The sequence below is a fragment of the Tursiops truncatus genome, chromosome 12 (genome assembly GCF_011762595.2).
Source record: "Tursiops truncatus isolate mTurTru1 chromosome 12, mTurTru1.mat.Y, whole genome shotgun sequence".
In the NCBI taxonomy this organism is placed as follows: Eukaryota; Metazoa; Chordata; class Mammalia; order Artiodactyla; family Delphinidae; genus Tursiops; species Tursiops truncatus.
This window is the reverse complement of record NC_047045.1, coordinates 42599950-42618626: the sequence shown is the minus strand read 5'-3', so window position 1 is coordinate 42618626 and position 18677 is coordinate 42599950. Positions and strand designations below refer to the sequence as shown.

General features: G+C 38.6%; 1 long non-coding RNA gene and 1 pseudogene across 1 annotated transcript in view; one reads left to right on the top strand and one right to left on the bottom strand.

Moving 5' to 3' along the window:
- Positions 1 to 18677, bottom strand: part of LOC141276013 (uncharacterized) — an 83933-nt gene that overhangs the window by 27060 nt on the left and 38196 nt on the right. The gene's annotated exons all lie outside the window — the stretch shown is intronic.
- LOC117314440 (nucleophosmin pseudogene) lies at positions 305 to 17037 on the top strand (annotated as a pseudogene).

Here is an 18677-nt window from a genome sequence, read left to right as displayed (position 1 = left end):
TTTGATTGGAGATTGATGTGTTGGTTCATACCTCAGACTGGACTGTTAGAAAGTTGAGACTCCATGTTCATGACTTAAGAAGATGTAGAACTGCCTATTTTACATGGGTGAATGAAAGGTCACGGGACCTGCCCAGATTTTCATATACATACTCACATGCGCGCACACACACACACATATATAATGTGCCAACAAAATATGTAAATTAATTATCTTTGTAGGTTAACTAACCAAGATAGAGATAAAAATTGCAGAGCTACCATTTTCTTTCTTTCTTTTAAAACTATTTCCTAATATTCCCCTCTTTTCTCAAAATGCCTTTCTAAATGAGATGACTCATAAATTCCAAAGTTCTAAATAGACGAATGAATGATTAAATGACTAAAGTAGATTTCCTAATATGTTTGTCTGTTTAAAAGTGCTGTCACCATCTCAGGAAGCCCCCTGCTTAAATGCTCATTCAGTTAAGGCATGCACAAAGGTTCTCTGCTGTGGGGCATCTCGGGAGATGTCAGGAAAAAAACATCTGAGTTTAAAAGCAGTGCGATGTGAGTAGCTTTTCATACATAAATGGACCTGACAGCTAAGTGTGGCTAACATGAATATTTGCTTCAGGAAACTCAGAGTACAGAAGAGGAAACGACACTTCAACCTTGGGTGGAGCTAGACCTCTGGGGTCAAGATGAATCTGTCTGCACTGTTTCTACTGGATTTCCACTCACAAGTCCTTGGGTGAGTCATCTGGGAGCAGTTTGTACAGTTATCATGGGTTACCCTCCTTTGAGAATATTCTCCAAGGGATTGAAGCCCCGAAATTTCCCACCAAGTATACTAAGTTCCGGAAGAATATCATTTTGAGTCTTACGTCAAAGAGCAAGACATGAGTTGCCCATACAGCTATTCTTTGTACACACTATTATGGTACTTCTCAAACTGAACTCTTGCCTCCATTGATTCTGTTCAAGTGAAACTAGCAAACAATGCTTAATAGAAAGAGCCCAAAAGTAAAGAGTCTCTTTGACATATTTATATCTTCATAGAATTTTTGGACTATCCTTGCTCTCAGCTGGTGACCTTAATTCTCACTTCACAGGGAAAATAGAAGCAATTAAAAGAAAATTTCCACAGGCATCTACTAAAGTATCTACCTACATTCTCTGCATACTCACCTCTTCCATGGATGAAATTTCCATTCTCCAAAGTGTCAGCCCCTCTCTGTGTGTACTACATCCCATCCCTCTTGCCTAATCAAGGATGTCGATCTACCAGTTCTCTCTATCTCCTACACCATTATTTTTCACTGTCTGTTGGATCATTTCTATCAGGATTCAAATATGCTATTATGTGTTCCATCTTAAAAAGGAATAAAAGAAGCACTTGTTCTGACCCTACTTTCCCTAACCAATGCCCTTCCTTTATTCCCCTTTGCAGCAAATTGCCTGGCTATTCTCTTGTTCCTTTTCTCCATCCTATCTTGAATCCATTCAGTCAGGCTTTTGCCCTCACCCCTCCACTGTGACTGCTCTTGACAAAGTCGTAATTTCCATGCTACTAAATCCAGTGGTCAATTCTCACTGACTGTCAAGTGAGACAGTGACAAGGTTGATCACTCACTCCTCCTTTTTTTTTTTTTAAGGTATATTTTGGTCTGTATTTTTTTAATATATAAATTTATTTATTTTGGCTGTGTTGGCTCTTCATTCTGCGCACCGGCTTTCTCTAGTTGCAGCGAGCAGGGGCTACTCTTCATTGTGGTGCATGGGCTCCTCATTGCAGTGGCTTCTCTTTGTTGCGGACCATGGGCTCTAGGCGTGCGGGCTTCAGTAGTTGCGGCACGGGGGCTCAGTAGTTGTGGTTCACAGGATCTAGAGTGCAGGCTCAGTGGTTGTGGCGCACGGGCTTAGTTGCTCCGCAGCATGTGGGATCTTCCTGGACCAGGGCTCAAACCCATGTCCCCTGCATTGGCAAGCAGTTTGTTTATATGGTTTCCAGGATGACACACTCCCAGTTTTCCTTCTTCCTCACTGCTCACTCTTTCCCTGTCTCCTGAATTGGTTCTTCTAATTCTCCCTGAAGATTAGTGTTGGAGAGCCCCAAGCTCCGTCCTTGGCCTCTTCTCTTCTCCATCTACCCTCACTCCCTTAGTGATCTCATCAGGTCCCCTGACTTCCTCATTATTTATATGCTGATGACTTCCAAATGCTGATCTTCACTTTGGACCTCTCTCCCGAATTCTAGATTTGTATAGCCAACTGCTTCTTTCATATCTTCAGTAGGATGTCTAACCTCTCAAATTTAACATATCCAAAACTGAGCTCCTGAGCTCCCAAAACCTGTTCCAGCTGCAGCCTTCTCCACCTCATCTGGGGAAAACTCCATCCTTCTATTTTCTCAGGCCAAAAACTTTAGTGTTATCCTTGATTCTTCTCTTTCCCCGATACATACAACCAGTCAGAAGACCGTACTGGCTTTATCTTCAGACTCTGACCACTTCTTACCATGCCCCCTGCCCCCTGCTCCCTGATGGTCCACGCACTGTCCTCTCTCATCTGAATTACTACAATGGCCTTCTTTCTCTAAGTCTCCCAGCATCCATTATTGCCCTCTAGTGTCTTTTGCAATATAACAGCCATTAATTTGAAACATAAACTCTGTTATCTCCTGCAAGGCAGTTGCCTCAAGGGAGGCCACTGCAGAGTCTTCAGGCTGAAAGATACTAGCTTCCTTAGTCAGAGAGGAATAGATGCTTCTACTGACAAAGTAAGCAGAGTTTCGAGGTACATTCTACAGCTACATCAGATTCTACATGTTCCTATCCCTATTTTCAGGGTCCATTACTTCGAAATCAATACCGTCACTTCAACATAAGAGATCCTGAAAGGTTCTGAATTCAATTTACTGCTTCAGGTTACCACCATACTGACTATGTTGCATAGGTTTCAATATACAGTGTTTTTCTTGTCACTACTTTTTCCCTAGTTTTGGGTTTGATATCCTTGTTACACCAAGAGTTCTTTGAAAGACTGCTTTTAAATTTCTAAATGCATATATATTTTTAAAAACTATTCTACTCTTGTTAATGTCTACTTTTGTTGCACCTATGTGAGACAGTATGTTATGTGTGGTTTCTTCTTTCTTGAAAGTATAAAGATTTTATATGTGTTCTAACACACGGACAGTGAGTATAACTATTTCCTGTGTTTGAAAAACGACTGTATTCTCTACTTTTACATCTGGTTAATATGTTAATTTTGTTTATCAAATTCCCTCTAGCCTTTCACATTTTGTATTGACTTCATTTGTCAATTTCTGATGAAGGTACATTAAGGTTTATACTTTTGAATCTATAAAAACAAAACAGAGGGGAGACAAATACCTGTAGTGGCTCCCATCATGTGCAGAGAAAAAACCTAAGTCTTTACAGCGGCTGCAAAGCCCCCACTGCCTCATCACGTCTCTAGCCTCTTTTCCTATTTTTCTTCTCCTCCTCCCTCACTTTTAGCTCCATTCCAGCCAGAAGCCTCTTTGCTGTTCCCCCAACATGACCTTTGCTCTGAGTGTTCCCTCTGCCTGGAATGCTCTTCCCCAGGATCCACCCAGCTAACTCCCTCACCGCCTTCAAATCTTTGCTCAAATCTCACCACTTCGATGAGAGCTACCCTCTCACCTTATTTAATATACAACTGTTCCCACCCCAATTGGCAGTTTCAATCCCCCTTACCCTACTCTATTTTTTCTCTTTTACATAGCATTGATATCACCTTTTAACATACTATGTAACTTACTTATTTTGCTTATTCTTTATTGTCTATCTTCCCTACTTGAAAGTAAACTGTGAGAGACAGATGTTTGCCTGTTTTGTCAGCTAGTTTATTCCAAAACCCTAGAACTGTGCCTGGCACATGGTAAAGACTTTGTAAACATCTGATAAATGAACGCCCTATCCTTAGATGGAGGCTTTCATTTTCGTCATTCTTTCTGAGAACATTCGTTGCATTGCAAGACCTTTCTCAACTCTCTACTGGGAAAAATAAAGAAGATTGCATTTGTGTTCCAGTAGGTCATTAGCAATGGGTCTTGTTATGAGATCAGATCACAGTACAACTATTTGCCAGTTATTTAATTTAAAAGTGCAGTAATTTAGTTAATATAAATGTATGTTACTGTTACCCAAAAGACTACCCATGGCCAGCATTTCTTAACTCTTTTTGGCTTACTGTTCTCATTAAGAATCCCCAGGAAAAATGTACATATATATTTTTTTCTTCAATTTCAGAGAGTCTAAGAAACCCCTGACACTTCCTCATGAATCTCTAGGCATTCACAGACCTCTGTAAAAGGCTCCAAGCACACATACACTCCCAGAGACATGTACGAACACTTTGGATATAATTTACATGGACTCTCTGATTTCAATCTTTTTTTCCAGTACATTTTATTTTAACTTTTCCCTACATCTTACCAAGTTGGGTTTTGTTTTGTTTTTCTGTTTATTGAAATAACTTTAGAGTGTTTCAGTTTCACAAAAAGCTTGCAAGTACAGGACAACCACATGAAAATCCTGCTGGAAAGATATCATGTGTGAATTTCCACTTCAAAGCGAATGAAATGCAAAATGAAGATGTGGAAATAATTTCTTGGCCCATAAATATTTAATAAGCTTTTGGGTTGATGGGTGTCAAGTGGCAAACTTATAATGTACTGTGTTTAGAAATAAAATACACAGTCTCATTAAGTTCTTTGTGTGACAAACCATTCAATCTACCAATTATACTCCCTATACACAGAATAATTTATGCCTTATTAGTTAGTATATTCTTAATTATAATTATAAAAGGCAGTTCTGGTTGTGGTCTCTGAGCAATTTTTACTACAAAAAGTTTAAAAGTCTATAGAGGAAATGGCATAGGCAGGCTCTGTTTGCAAAACCACAGACAAGTGGTTTTGCAATACCTGAAGTATATGAGGCTCTCCTGTGCCACTTTACAATTATGTGTTGTAGTTTCCCTGACTCAACCACAGTCCTATTGAACCAGAATCTCCCAGGTGGTGCCCAAGCATGTACTTTTGAAAAACTTCCAGATGACTTTTTCAAGACAGGTTGAGAAGCCCTGCACAGGCCATGAGATGTTTTTGTTTGTTTTTTTATTTAGTTTTTATTTTGGGGTAATATCTGATTTATAGAAAAGTTGCTAAAATCGAACAGTGTTCCCATATACTTTCATCCAGCTTCTCCTAATCTTAATATTTTACAAACCCATGGATCATTTGTCAAAACTAAGAAATTAACATTAATACATTACCTTTATTTAAGCTACAGACTTCATTTGGATTTCACCAGTTTTTCCACTAATGTTCTTTCTCTGTCCCAGGATCCAAGGGACCACATTGCATTTAAGCATCATGTCTCTTAGTCTCCTCTATCTGTGAAAGTTTCTTAGTCTTTCTTGTTTTTCATGACCTTGACACTTTTGAAGAGTACTGGTCAGATATTTTGTAGAACATCCCTGAATTTTAGTTTATCTGTTGTTTTCTCATGATTTGGGGGAAGAATACCCCAGAGGTGATGCGTCCCTCTCATCCCCTCATAAGGGGGAACATGATGTTAAAATCACTAATCACTGGTGTGGTGATCGCGTGGTTAAGGTGCTATATGCTAGTTTTCTCCACTGTACAGGGACAAGTTTTCCCTTTTTTTCTAACAACATTCATTAGAGGAGTGGCACTAAGTCTAGCTTACACTAAAGGAGAAGAGAATTAAGCTCTACCCACCACCCCCCCCCCGGAGAGGGGAGTGGTATCTACATAAATTATTTGGAATTCTTCCGTAAGAAAGATTTGCCTCTTCTCCCCCATTTATTTATTTATTCAACCATTTATTTATGTTAGTATAAAAGTAGGATTTTTTAAAAAATTATTTGGATTATAATTCAATTCTCTCTCTCTCTTTTTTTTTTGCTCAAATTGTTTCACCTTTTAGCATTTCAAGCTCTTTCAAGTTGGTTCCTATGTCCTTTTGACATGCTCCATCTTTTTTTTTTTTAAATGCATTTCCTCTCAATCTGGCACTACGAGTGCTCCAGGCTCATCTTTGATTTTCTGTGACCCAGGACTAGAGTCAGATATTTCTCCAAGGAGCTTTGGTTCCCGATGTTGGAAAATGACTTCTGGAAACCAAGTCCAGGTGCTGGTGTGCTTGTTGCTACTGAGATTTCACTGCTTCTTGGCCCTCTCAAAGGACAGAGCTAGGAAATATATACATGTGTACTAACCCATGTACACACACATATCAATAATTGTTTTGTATCCATCTATCTGTTCAAATATTAAATTAAACATGCGTTTGTACTGATGTTTCCAGTTCTAATCTACCACCAGGTTTATTTCAGCCTTCCCCACTTGCTTATTTGTAACTTCTGTCCCTTGCAGTGAGAAACCTGACTCTCATTATCTGCAATTTATTTACATATTTGTTTATTGCTTGTATACTTGTAAAGCAGTTTCACAATTGCCAATGCATAACCCTGTAAGAAATGAATTTACCAACAAGAGTACAGTGTTTATGTATAGTTCTTTTCATTTTTAGCTTTATAGCATCTAGTAAAAACACTATTTCCAAAGTTACTTAGGTCAGCTCTTTTTTACTCCATCAGTTTGTTTTTAAATAATAATTTTGCCTTGTTACACAAGTAACATATTCTCGTTGTAGAGATAAGAGTAAGCAAAAAAAAAAAATACAACTCATCCCAATACTATGACTTAGCAATAACAAGATAACCACAGCTTACATTTTGGTGGACTGTGTATATGTGTGTTATTTTTACTAATATTGAGATTATTCTTTATATTCTTTTGTATGATTTTTTTAATCTAATATTATGGATCCTTAAGGAACTATAAGTTTATAGACAGAAGCATCTGCCATTAAGATTCATGTTATAAAGGCCACTCTGGTGGCATGGAGAGAATACAGTGGAGGTGAAGGGAAGGAAGGAGATATTGAAATCAGAAACAGTAGTTAGGCAGATAGAATTACCTAGACCGAGAGATGATATGTGACATATTTAGAGTAACAGAGGGAATAGCTGGATTTGAGAGGCATTCAGGATAGAATTGCCAGGATTTTAGCAAATGATTGGATACTGGAGTGAGGCAGAAAGAAGAGTAGAAGACATCTGACATTTTAAGATGGAATGGACCCATAAGCAGTGATGACATTTACCAATGTCCATGAAGAACACAAAGAAAAGATGGGTTTTACAGAGAAGGTGATAGTTTTATTTTTATATGTATTGTTTGAGATGCTTCAGGTCTTCCAGCTGGAGCAGGTCAAAGATTAGTTGGAAGTTTGTTTCTGTGCTCAGATAAGAGGATCAAGCTGGAGGTAGACTTTGTAGAGAAAATACTGGAGTTCACACCAAGAGATTGGGTGAAATCAGTCAGGGTGATGTGGAAAGCTGAAGAAAAGAACAACAAACAGAGTTGGAAATTTAGATAACATTTAATATTTGGTCAAAGGAAGAGGAATCAGCAAAGGAAAGAGAAGAAAGGGAAAAGTGGTCCAAGAGCTAAGAAGAGAACCAAAGGTGAGTTGTATCTAGAAAGTAAGAAGTGTGCAGAGTTCAGAGAAGAGTGTTCCACTGTGCCAGTGTTGCAGTCACAAAGATGAGGAGGTTTCCAAGGACTGAAGGAGGCAAGGACATTGAAGTAACATGTGTCAACTCTCCTTCCAAGAATGTGAAGGTGAGAAAAAGCAGAATCACAGAGTGGTCTCTTGAGGAGAATTTAGAGTAGATGAGAGGCATTGTTTCCTTTCTTTCTCTCCTTATTAGAACTGGGGACACTGACAGGGCAAAGGTTGGAGGTGAGGAGGCGCTCCAAAGTCTGACGGCCAAGTGGGTCTCCTGTCCTTTAAGTTACCCTTATAGCCCAAAGGCCTAGTGAGGAGTTACTACCAAATGTGAAGAAAGTAGAAATTCTTAGTGTGGGTTATGTGAGGGCAGGGCTGACAAAAAATACTGTTGAGTCTTCACTGTTTATACACACACAAGGAGAAGGCCAAAAGAAATAATAAAAAAGATTACTTGTTTAAAATGGTGTTTGGGAGAGTTATTGTATAACACAGTTAAAGCTACAGTTAGAAATTCTGGGATTCCTTGAAGAAAACCATAATAACACAATTTTGTGCTTTTCACCCATGATGTGGTTTTAAAACTCAGTCAATCTACAATGCTCAAGTGGTTCAAGAACAATAATACAATGTGTTTCCTGAGGGTTTCAGATATGTAATGACCTTGAGCATGAGTGGAACTCCAGTGAACCACTATAATACTGTGAGAAACATCTAAGCCTCAAAAGAAAAATCTACATTTCATTGCTTGTGTGGGAGTAAATGTTTTAGATTTGTCTAAACAAACAATTTCAACTTATTTATTTACGCTACATTTTATAGAAGAATCCACTGAAAACATCAACAGCCCTGAACTGAAATATGGGCTGCTTATTTATTGAATGGCTCTTTTTAAAGATAATAATCGTGAGTCACAGAAGTTAACTGTTCCCTTTTGTAACACAATGTGGAATTTCTTTTTATGTGAACAAAGATACAATTATTTGCAAGTAAAATAAAAAGAATTTATTTTTAATTTTTGAAATTAAGAACACAGATTTATATCAAACTTTGACTGAATACAGACAGAAATTCTACTCTATGCTCTGCACTTGCTATACCACTCTACTCTACTCTAGACTTATTACAATGTAAGTATATTCTGAAGAAGAGCCTTCATGGTGAGGAGTGAGAAATAGAGCCAACCCCAGTTCTGTTGCTAAATGGCAAGTCACTTGCTATCTCTGGATTTTGATCAGAGCACATTTTGCCAATTCTCTGATTCCAGGCTCCTATATGAAACATGTAATTCCATTCTCACCTCTGGAAATCGGAGAGGTAAAATCTTCTGATGAGGTGACTAAGGCAAAAAGAAACTCATTGACTTACTGAAGACAACGAACAAAGACATCAAAAGAACCAGAAGTAAGATAGAAAGTCTCAGTTCACACCAGCATAGTACAGTGGCTAACAGCAAAGGCTGGGGATTGGGACTGCCTGAACTGGAGCCCTAGGTAAGTCATTTAACCTCAATATCCCCATCCTAAAAATGGGCTAAAAATAGACCTAGTGCTTGGGGTTGTTGTGAGAGTTGAAGAGTTAGAATAAGAAAAATGCTTAAAACAGTACCTACTGCATGTAAAAGACTCAAGATATGTTAGTTATTCATATTATTTGCACTACCTTCCTCATATTTAGCCTTCAAGGGCTTGAATTTCTTAGTCAAACACAATGTAAATTAAACTACTCCTCAAAAAGTCACTCAACCAGGGCCAGACCCAAGTATTAAGTGGCCTGAAGATTATACAATTTGGGATGCCATTTTTAAGATTATACAATCTGGGAGAATTATGAATGCAGCAGAGGCCCCTGTCAGAACCCAGGCATTTGAGGAGCTTGAAGTGTAAGCATCATCAGCATCCTTTTCTATCCATCCTCCTCTGCTCTCCACCATCACATTATAGAATACAGCATGCTGCTTTGACTTGGAAACTCTCTTGTTGTAAAACAGAACAAATGTAAGAATTCTACAAATCAGCCACAGCCTAGTCCTGACTCCACTGAGAGGTTCTTGGATCCCCTACAACTCACAGCTGAGAGACTCACAGAATGTCTGAAGTTGGAAGAGACCAACTGGATGTTTTATTACAAAAGCATGCTTTACGTGCAGGTCCAGAGGCCAGTTCTGTAACTGCTGGGTCCTGACATCCAGGAGGAGCAGATGGGGATGGTGAGGCTGCCAAAGAGCAGGGCCCCAAGCAGCTGCACGTGGTGTGTGTTGAGAGCCAGCTTTCTCAGACAATGCTCGAGATGGCTCAAGTTACCCAATGCCTGAGTGAAGTTAGCTGTTATTTATTCTAAAAGAATAGAGCTGGGGAGGGAAAAGAAGAGGATGAGGGTAAAAGAGAAAGAAAGCAAAAGAGGTTTCCTGCTTGTCCTCTCAAAAGGCAGTGAGACATTTTCCTTAATGGCTTCACTCTGACAGGACAACCCTCCCTTGAACATTTCACTATAAGGCAGTGAAGGGAGAGCCGGGCAGTGGGAGAGCAGGAGCATTTGAAGGCAAACAACTAGGGAGAGAGTTTTCTTTTCTTTTTTTTTTTTTTTTTAATTTTCCTAGCAAACCATCCAAAACCCCTGCAGTCATCATTATTTATCTATAGTAAACAAGCTTAATCATGAATATACTAATAGAATTTCCTCTCCCTTGCAGGGGTCCAGGCAGGGGTAGTATTATGGAAGAAGAAAAAGAGGAATATTGGAATTATCTTTATAGCTCATCTGTAAAACTCCTTCCCTTTTGAAGAAGGCAGTACAGCTCAGTGATTAACATGGCCTGGCTCCATTTCTTTTCAGCTGCATCCTGGATAATAGGTAAACCTTTCTTAACCTTAGTTTCCTTGAATGTGAAATGGACAGGAACATGGTGCCTATCTCATGGGAGTGCTGGGGAGGCTGAATGAGACAAGACAAAACAAACTCCTAACGAGGCACCTATTAAGTGCTCTAAAAGTGCAGCTATGATTATTTGACTATTAGGAGTGACTCGATATTTTCTTAATCCAACGTACCAATCACTTCACTGGTCAAAGGAAATATGATCTGAAGCTTTCTTGAAAGTAACAATTACTAAACCCTTCTTTCTTTTTCTTGATTGTTAACTTGTTGTTTCCCAAATTATAGCTTTGTTCTTTTAACTTTTAAAATGTGAAAAATCACCAACCGAAGACCTCTAAGTTGAACATTTCCACAGAACACTGGCTGTGGCTGAAACTGCTTTAAGAAATAATGCTCTCAATGAGAACACAATGTTTGGAAGCTAGTCATTAACATCTTATTAAAGCAGTACTGTATGTTCAAGTTTCAGCCTTGAAACATATGTTCCAAACACAATGTTTGGAAACTTGTCATTAACATCTCATTAAAGTAGTACTATATGTTCAAGTTTCAGCCTTCCTGAAATCTATTCTTGGGAGGATACCCGGATCCTCGGTTCTGTTGCAGAAGTAGAGAGTGAGGTCCTTGGCCCTGAGGAGTTTATCATTTACAGAGCAACTGGCTGTAGACAGAATCACATAAATAAATGTAACAGAAGCACATAAGCAAATATTTATACCTAGCTGAGCACAGCTGCTTAGGTTTACACAGGTGCAAAATAATATATCGGGAAAATATTTTTTAATGGTTATTACAGTACTTGGCAACTAGAATACAGAGCAATGTAAGTTTTGCAATTGCACAGAACTATATACACATGGTCTTCATGGTTGCTAAAAAGTATGTGGAGCCTAAGGAAGCTCAGAGATTAGTGAAGAAGAAAGAAATTCCAAATTCAGGGAAGAGCAGGTACAATGAATTGGAAACGAGTGGGGCTGAATTGTTGCTGTTTTTATTGTTGTTGTTGACAGTTATTCATGAGTGATACTTGAGCACTTCCACCGTGCCAGGAAAAAGGCTTTAAATCAATCTCACAACAATCCAAAGAGGTTGTGTCCTTGTTACTCACATTTCACAGATGAGGAAACTGAGGCTCAGGGAAATTCAGTGCCTTGACCAAAATGTGTGTTTCCATGACCAAAATGTGTGTTTTAAGTGTCAGCAAGTGCCGATACTGGCATTTGAACCTGGATCTGTCTGATTTTAAACCTGCCCTCTTAAGCTATTACTCCACTTCCTTGCTGTCATGAACTGAAAAGAGTGGTAAAAGGAATCAGTGGAATAAAAGACTGTTTAACTAAGCCCCTTAAAGCCCCAAATGAAGATCATGACAGGACAAGACTAAGTAGAAGAAAGAGGTGGTCGTGGGAAGAGGAGACTTGGATGAGGAGAAGCTAGCAAGAGGGGCGCCAGTGGTACACATCTATCTACCATCCAAAGCATTACTGACAAACTCTTCCTTTATTACTAAGCAAATTGTTTTTACCTGAAAACTTTAACTCCCTAACAAACATTGCAGCATCACAATGCCACACAATAAAAAGCAGGTCATCCCAAACATGCATATAGATAACCAGAGAAAGAAAGAACTGGTTGTCCACTTGGTGACCTGGCCAATTGGTAAACGAACTGGAAAAATATCTGCTGCCTTAATAACTACTCCACGAAGTAACCTTCTCGCAATGAGTTCCTTGTACAGCATTCTCTGTTAACCTATCCATTAGGGTAAGAGTGAATCTCTCAGGAAGGATGCACCTGGACTTGGGTCCAGTCTCAAACACCTATTGGCTTTGTGACCCTAGACAAGCTTTGTAAGAGCTCTAGGCATCATCTCTAACATATGCCTAGTAGATCTATCCTAGGTTTATGGAGAGGATTAACTGAGATGATACACGTGAAATAGTACAATGCTTAGCCCATAGTAAGTGCTCAAACATCTTAGCTGTTGTTATTAAAGATGTTATAAGACAGGTAAAGTGCTTTATAAGCTCTTCAAGGCAGTTAGAGGCATCCTTTCTCTTTGCTACTTAATTAGCAATGATATTTTTCTGTTGGGGATACAAAAATCTGCCATTTAGTGCCTCTGTATCAGGCAAGCACATTTCTGCTGTGGGTAGCAGCACTTATTGATGTGGGATAGAGATCTAATTAAGCACAATACATTGGAACTCCGAGAGTCAAATCCTAGAGCTGCAGTGGTCCGGAGGCGTGGAGGGTGGCACCACTGCTAATTGAACATTTCCTCTGGGGCTTTTTGTTTCCCTCTGGCTTCCTGTGAAGCTGCTCACCGGGTTCAAGCGCAGCCAGGGTTTGCAGTGCAGTTAAATGACGCCCCAGTTGCACAGTTGCACAAGGCTTTGTTTGGGTATTGCTCAGTCAAAATGATGTAGGAGCTGGGTGGTCGGGCGGGTGCGATCTACTGCAACTGTTCCTCATTACCCAGATAAGCTTGAGAAGTCTCCCAATTAACCTTCATGTGTAATAAAGCCAATCAGTACCGAAAACAAGAATTTCTCATTTACTGAAATGATATTTGGCTTGTGATAGCTGTCTGGGAATGTTGAACCAGGTAGAAAACATGGAGAAAATCGCCCTCTGTCCCGCAAATTTAAGCTTGGTGATTATATATATATAAAAAAAAAAGACCAAGAATTTCATTTGGTAGCCTAAGCTGTTTTTGTCCTGATTTCAAGGTAAGAATAGAAATATATATTAGTCTTCTGCTGTAAAATAATATACTAAAACATACCTGCAACTTAAAACCTGATATAAATGTATGAGGCATATCAATGTTTTCCTAAGTTCTTGTGGCTTAAAAATCTAAAGAGCAGAAATTAATTTGGAAACATATTTTCCTTACAGACATGTTTCATCTTTTCAGAGAAAGAAAACAGAGTAAAGAAAATGCAGCATTTATGTAAATAACAGAAGGACACGTCGCTATAAAAATTAATACGGCCAGTCAAATGATACTATTTTTTGAGATCTTGCTGTGTCCACATTACTGTGCTATACTGGAGGGTCAATATAATATTAAGGGTGAGAAGAATAAACCTCACTAATTTTGTGTCTAATAGGCCCTTAAATGTTTATTGAAATGAATTCAATTTAACTTCATTGAATTGATTTATACTGACTTGAATTAGGACAATTATAACACACTGTCACTATACTTAAATCTCTAATCTAGCTAAGGAATTAAATATAAATGCATGAAATTTTAAATAATACAAATAATGAATAACAATACATGACTATAATTTTTTAAAATAATGGCTATTCTCCAGACAGTAGTTGTTTATCTCTGTCCACCTCCTCTCCCACCTAAACATGTGCCACCAACCTCATGGAAAACTCAATGGACGTGGGCATGGACCCTGAGGTCCCAGAGCTATCGTTTTGGTTGTCAACTAAAGGCTGACAAAGATTATCACTTTAAAGTAGATAATGATGAAAATGAGCACCAGTTATCTTTAAGAACAATCAGTTTAGGGGCTGGTGCAAAGGATGAATTGCATACTGTTGAAGCAGAGGCAGTGAATTATGAAGGCAGTCCAGTGAAAGTAACACTGGCAACTTTGAAAATGTCTGTATAGCCAACAGTTTCCCGTGAGAGCTTTGAAATTACACCACCTGTGATCTTACGGTTGAAGTGTTGTTCAGGGCCTGTGCATCTTAGTGCACACACTTAGTAGCTGTGGAGGAAGATACAGATTCAGAAGATGAAGAGGAGGAGGATGCGAAACTCTTAAGTACATCTGGAAACCCTTTCTGCCCCTGTAAGTGATAGCAAGTTTCCACAGAAAAAAAAGTAAAACTTGCTGCTGATGAAGAAGAAGAAGATGATGATGTTGATTTTGGTAATGAGGAAGCTAAAGAAAAAAGCTCCAGTAATGAAATCTATAGAAAATACTCCAGCCAAAAATGCATAAAAATCAAACCAGAATGGAAAAAACTTGAAACCTTCAACACCGAGAGCAAAGGTCAAGAATCCTTAAAAAAAATAGGAAAGAACTCCTAAAACACCAAAAGAACCTAGTTCTATAGAAGACATTAAAGCAAAAATGCAAACAAATATAGAAAAAGATTGTTCTCTTCCCAAAGTGGAAGCCAAGTTCATCAGTTATGTGAAGAATTCTTTCCAGATGACTGACCAGGAGTCTATTCAAGATCTCTTCAGTGGAAGTGGAGGAAGTCTCTTTAAGAAAATAGTTTAAATGGTTTGTTAAAATTTTCCATCTTTTTCATTTCTGTAACAGTTGACATCTGGCAGTCCTTTTTACAATGCAGAATGAGAACTTTCCCTACCATTTCTGATACATGTTGTCCAGGTTCCATTGCTAAGAATGTGTTGTCCAAAATGCCTGTTTAGTTTTTAAAGATGAAACTCCACCCTTTGCTTGGTTTTAAGTATGTATAGAATGTTATCATAGGGCATAGTAATAGTGGTGGTCAGACAAATGGAAATGGTGGGGAGACAAAAATATACATGTGAAATAAATTCAATATGTTAATAAAGTAAACAAATAAATAAGTATAATTAATAAATAATGGTAGACACACAAGAAGTTGCAAAAATGATACACAGAATCCCATGAATCCTTTACCCAGCTTCTATGGTGCCATTTTATTTGACTGTTGTATAATATCAAAATCAGGGAACTGACAGTGGTACCATACTGATAACTAGACTACAGACTTTATTTGGTTTTCTCCAGTTTTTGCCTGCCACTCAACTGTATGTGTACATGTGTGTGTGCTTATTATAGCATGTAGTTCTATGCGATTTAATCCCCTGTATAGATTTGTGTAACCACCACCACAATCAGGACACAGAACTATTCCCTCACTCCAAAGGGACTCCTTCAGTTTACCACTTTGTAATCTCACCCACTCCCAATCACAATCACTAATCTGTTCTCCATTTCTACTGCTTTGCCATTCTAAGAATGTTATGTAAGTAGAATCATATAGTATGTAACCTTTTGAGATTGGATTTTTTCACTAAGCATAATGCCCCTGAGGTCCATCTAAGTTGTTCCATTTGTCAATAGTTTGTTCTTTTTTTAAGGCTGAGTGGTATTCCATGATATGGACATACCAGTGTCGGTTTAACTATTCACCCATTAAAGGACATATAGGTTGTTCCCAATTTAGGGCTATTACAATTAAAACTGCTATGAACATTCATGTATACACGTTTTTGTCAATCTAAGTTTCCATTTCTCTGGGATGAATGCCCGGGAGTACCAATATTGGGCTGTACGGTAGTTGCATTGTTAGCTTTGAAGAAACTGCCACACATTCCCACCAGCAAGTATATGAGAGATCCGGCTGCTCCACACGCTCTCCAGTATTTAGTTTCCTACTATTTTTCATTTTACCCATTCTGGAAGGTGTGTAGTAATATCTCATTTTGGTTTTAAATTTACTTTTCCTCAACACACAACTACAATTTGAGATGTCACATGAGAGTTAATTGATTGCCAAATTGTATGGACAATTCTTCTCTTCTATTTTGGTGGTTTTCAGTATTGACTTTGTTAGAATCACCTGAGGAGATTTAAAACCAACTCCAAGCCCAAGCTATACCTCAGACCAATTAAATTTGAATCTCTCAGGGTAGACCCAGGCGTCATTACTTATTTGTTAAAATTATCCCGATAATTATAATATGCAACCAAGGTTGAGAACCAATGTTGAATCTAATTTCTACACAGACACCAGAAGTCTAATCATAAAGCTCTTTTTGCTGACTCCCCCATAAGCTGTGCTGCAGATAAAACCCAAGCTCATTGACTGGCTCCTCAAATCTTTCTCCCCACCTTACCTCCAGCCCCAATAACCTCCATTTTCTGTCTACATTTTATGCTCTGGTAGTAACAAATTATTTGTAGCTTGCCACAGTTATCACTGTGTTTCATGCAAAATTCCTGAAGTTAGAACCTGAGAATGTACATTTTTATCAAGCACTCTAAGTGATCCTGATGCACAATAATAGTTGAAAGACACTATTTCCACTAATCGCAAAGTGATTTACTTATTTTTTATTACTCTATTCTTCATTTATTCATTCATCCAAAAAATATTAATTGAGGACCTAATGTGTAGAAGGCACTGGAGAGAATAACTTATGGTACAGTGATGGAAAGTCCTGGCAGACAAGTAAAAAATGCGACAAGTACCAGGGTGGGTAAGCACAGGGGTTTAGGGAGCTCACAGGAGTGGCATCCCAACCAGTTATAGTAGATGTAGCTTGAAACTTGAAGGATGAGTAGGAATTAGCCAGGCAAAGAGAGGCAAAGGAGAGGATACAGTTTTTCTGAAGAAAACACGTTTAAAGGCTAACAATAGAATAACGTGGCTTGTTCAGACAATTTTAAGATCTTTGGTATGGCTAGAGCAGGAAGGAAAAGGAATAAACATAGACGTCTAATATTCAAATGTTTTAATCATGTTACTTTAATGTCTCTAATAAAGTAATATCAATAAATAAGAATCAGTGGCTATGAATGGGTGAAGTCATTTTTCTTAAGCAAAGAGTAATTGGCAATTGCAGCTTGAAGGGCTTTTGAAGATTCAATTGGAAATAGCCTTCACCTCATTAAACTCTATTAACAGCAGTTTTTTAAGTTTATGACCCTGCCCAAGAGTAGCTGACCTCAACTTCAGGGTCAAGAGATTTGCTTCGAGCACTTATTTCAGACCCTAAATGTTATGGGAACTAAGTACTCTCTCTTAATCCAAGTGTTCATCTCTGATGGAGGATATTGCTCTGCTCTCTAAATGACACTAACACTTCACTTTTCAAATACATGTCAGCTGTGTTGCTGAGCGTCTACAGCAGTTGTCATTCTGCTGCCTGAGTCAGTGACTCAGAGAAGCTGCCCTCCCAGCAGTGTGTGTGTTTGGAGAGAGTGATGGGGATTAAAACATAAGATCCCAACTGAAGCACTTTAAATTGCTAAAACTGCTACAGTAGTCCATTGGAACCAAAAGGTGATGAATTCTTCAACTGAACTGTTGAAAAAGTTATCATGGAAACTGAAAAGGAAAAGTAAAATTTCATTTCAAAGATTAGCTTAAAAAAAAAAGCAAGTTTCATCTCACTGGGGAGCTTTGCTGTTCCAGAATGATTTTAAGTTCACTTAGGGATATTTTAGTTTTATTCAAGTTTTGGCAAAATTTATGAGCTGCAGATCATTTCCTTAAAAAAGACATTCATACTGTCACTGCCAACACTGGAGTAAATTTCACTTTATCAAGCAAAATTGTTCACTCTCACAATTTTTAAAAAAATTTATCCCGGATGCTATGGAGGGAGTGTTCTCCTTCCTCTGGACCTCTGAGAACAATAAAACCACAGTGTCAACTCGTGGGAGCAATTCTGCATCAGAAGACTCTGGCCTGGCTGTCACCACGGACCAGCTATGAATCAGGACTAGCCACTGCCATCACAACAAACTTTTAATTAAGAACCTAGTCTGCCACATAGACAGACTAGCTATGGGGCAGATCTTCTGATAAATTTGAGGGTATTTCAAGAGCCCACAGAGTGGAACATCTGAAATCAGGGCTATCTTAGAAAATCTAGGGCATGTCAGCACTGTGCCTACCCTCAATTGACTTACCATATAAACCCTGTTGACATGGATGAAGACCAAACCAAAGAAATAAAAACATGTAGTAAGCATGGTTAAGAATTTATATTCTCAACCAATTATCTTTTTTCATTGTCAGTAGTTTGCAAATCCTTTGAAGGCTCAAAACTCTGTAATGGAAGGGGACATCATAAAGGCCCCACTGGCCAGCTTCTCAAGCTACTCAGCTTTGCCACTTTATGTAACAAAACTAAAAACAACTCTCTCTTAACCAGAATTGAGGCTAGGGAGGGGTGTGTGTGTTGGGGGGTGTGTGTGCTGGGAGAGGCCAGAGCTTGAATATAACATTAAAGAGGCTTACGATGTCCTTCCATCTGTGACTGCTCTCTTCAGAAAGTAACTCTGAGAGAGGCCAGCCCTTAGAACGTCAGCAGGCCTGGTACTTCCCTGAGGACAGCCGGAGAGTATAAGGGTCTTTCTCTCCTGCCTTGAGTACATGTTTACCCAACTTTGCCTCTTTGGTTAAAGGA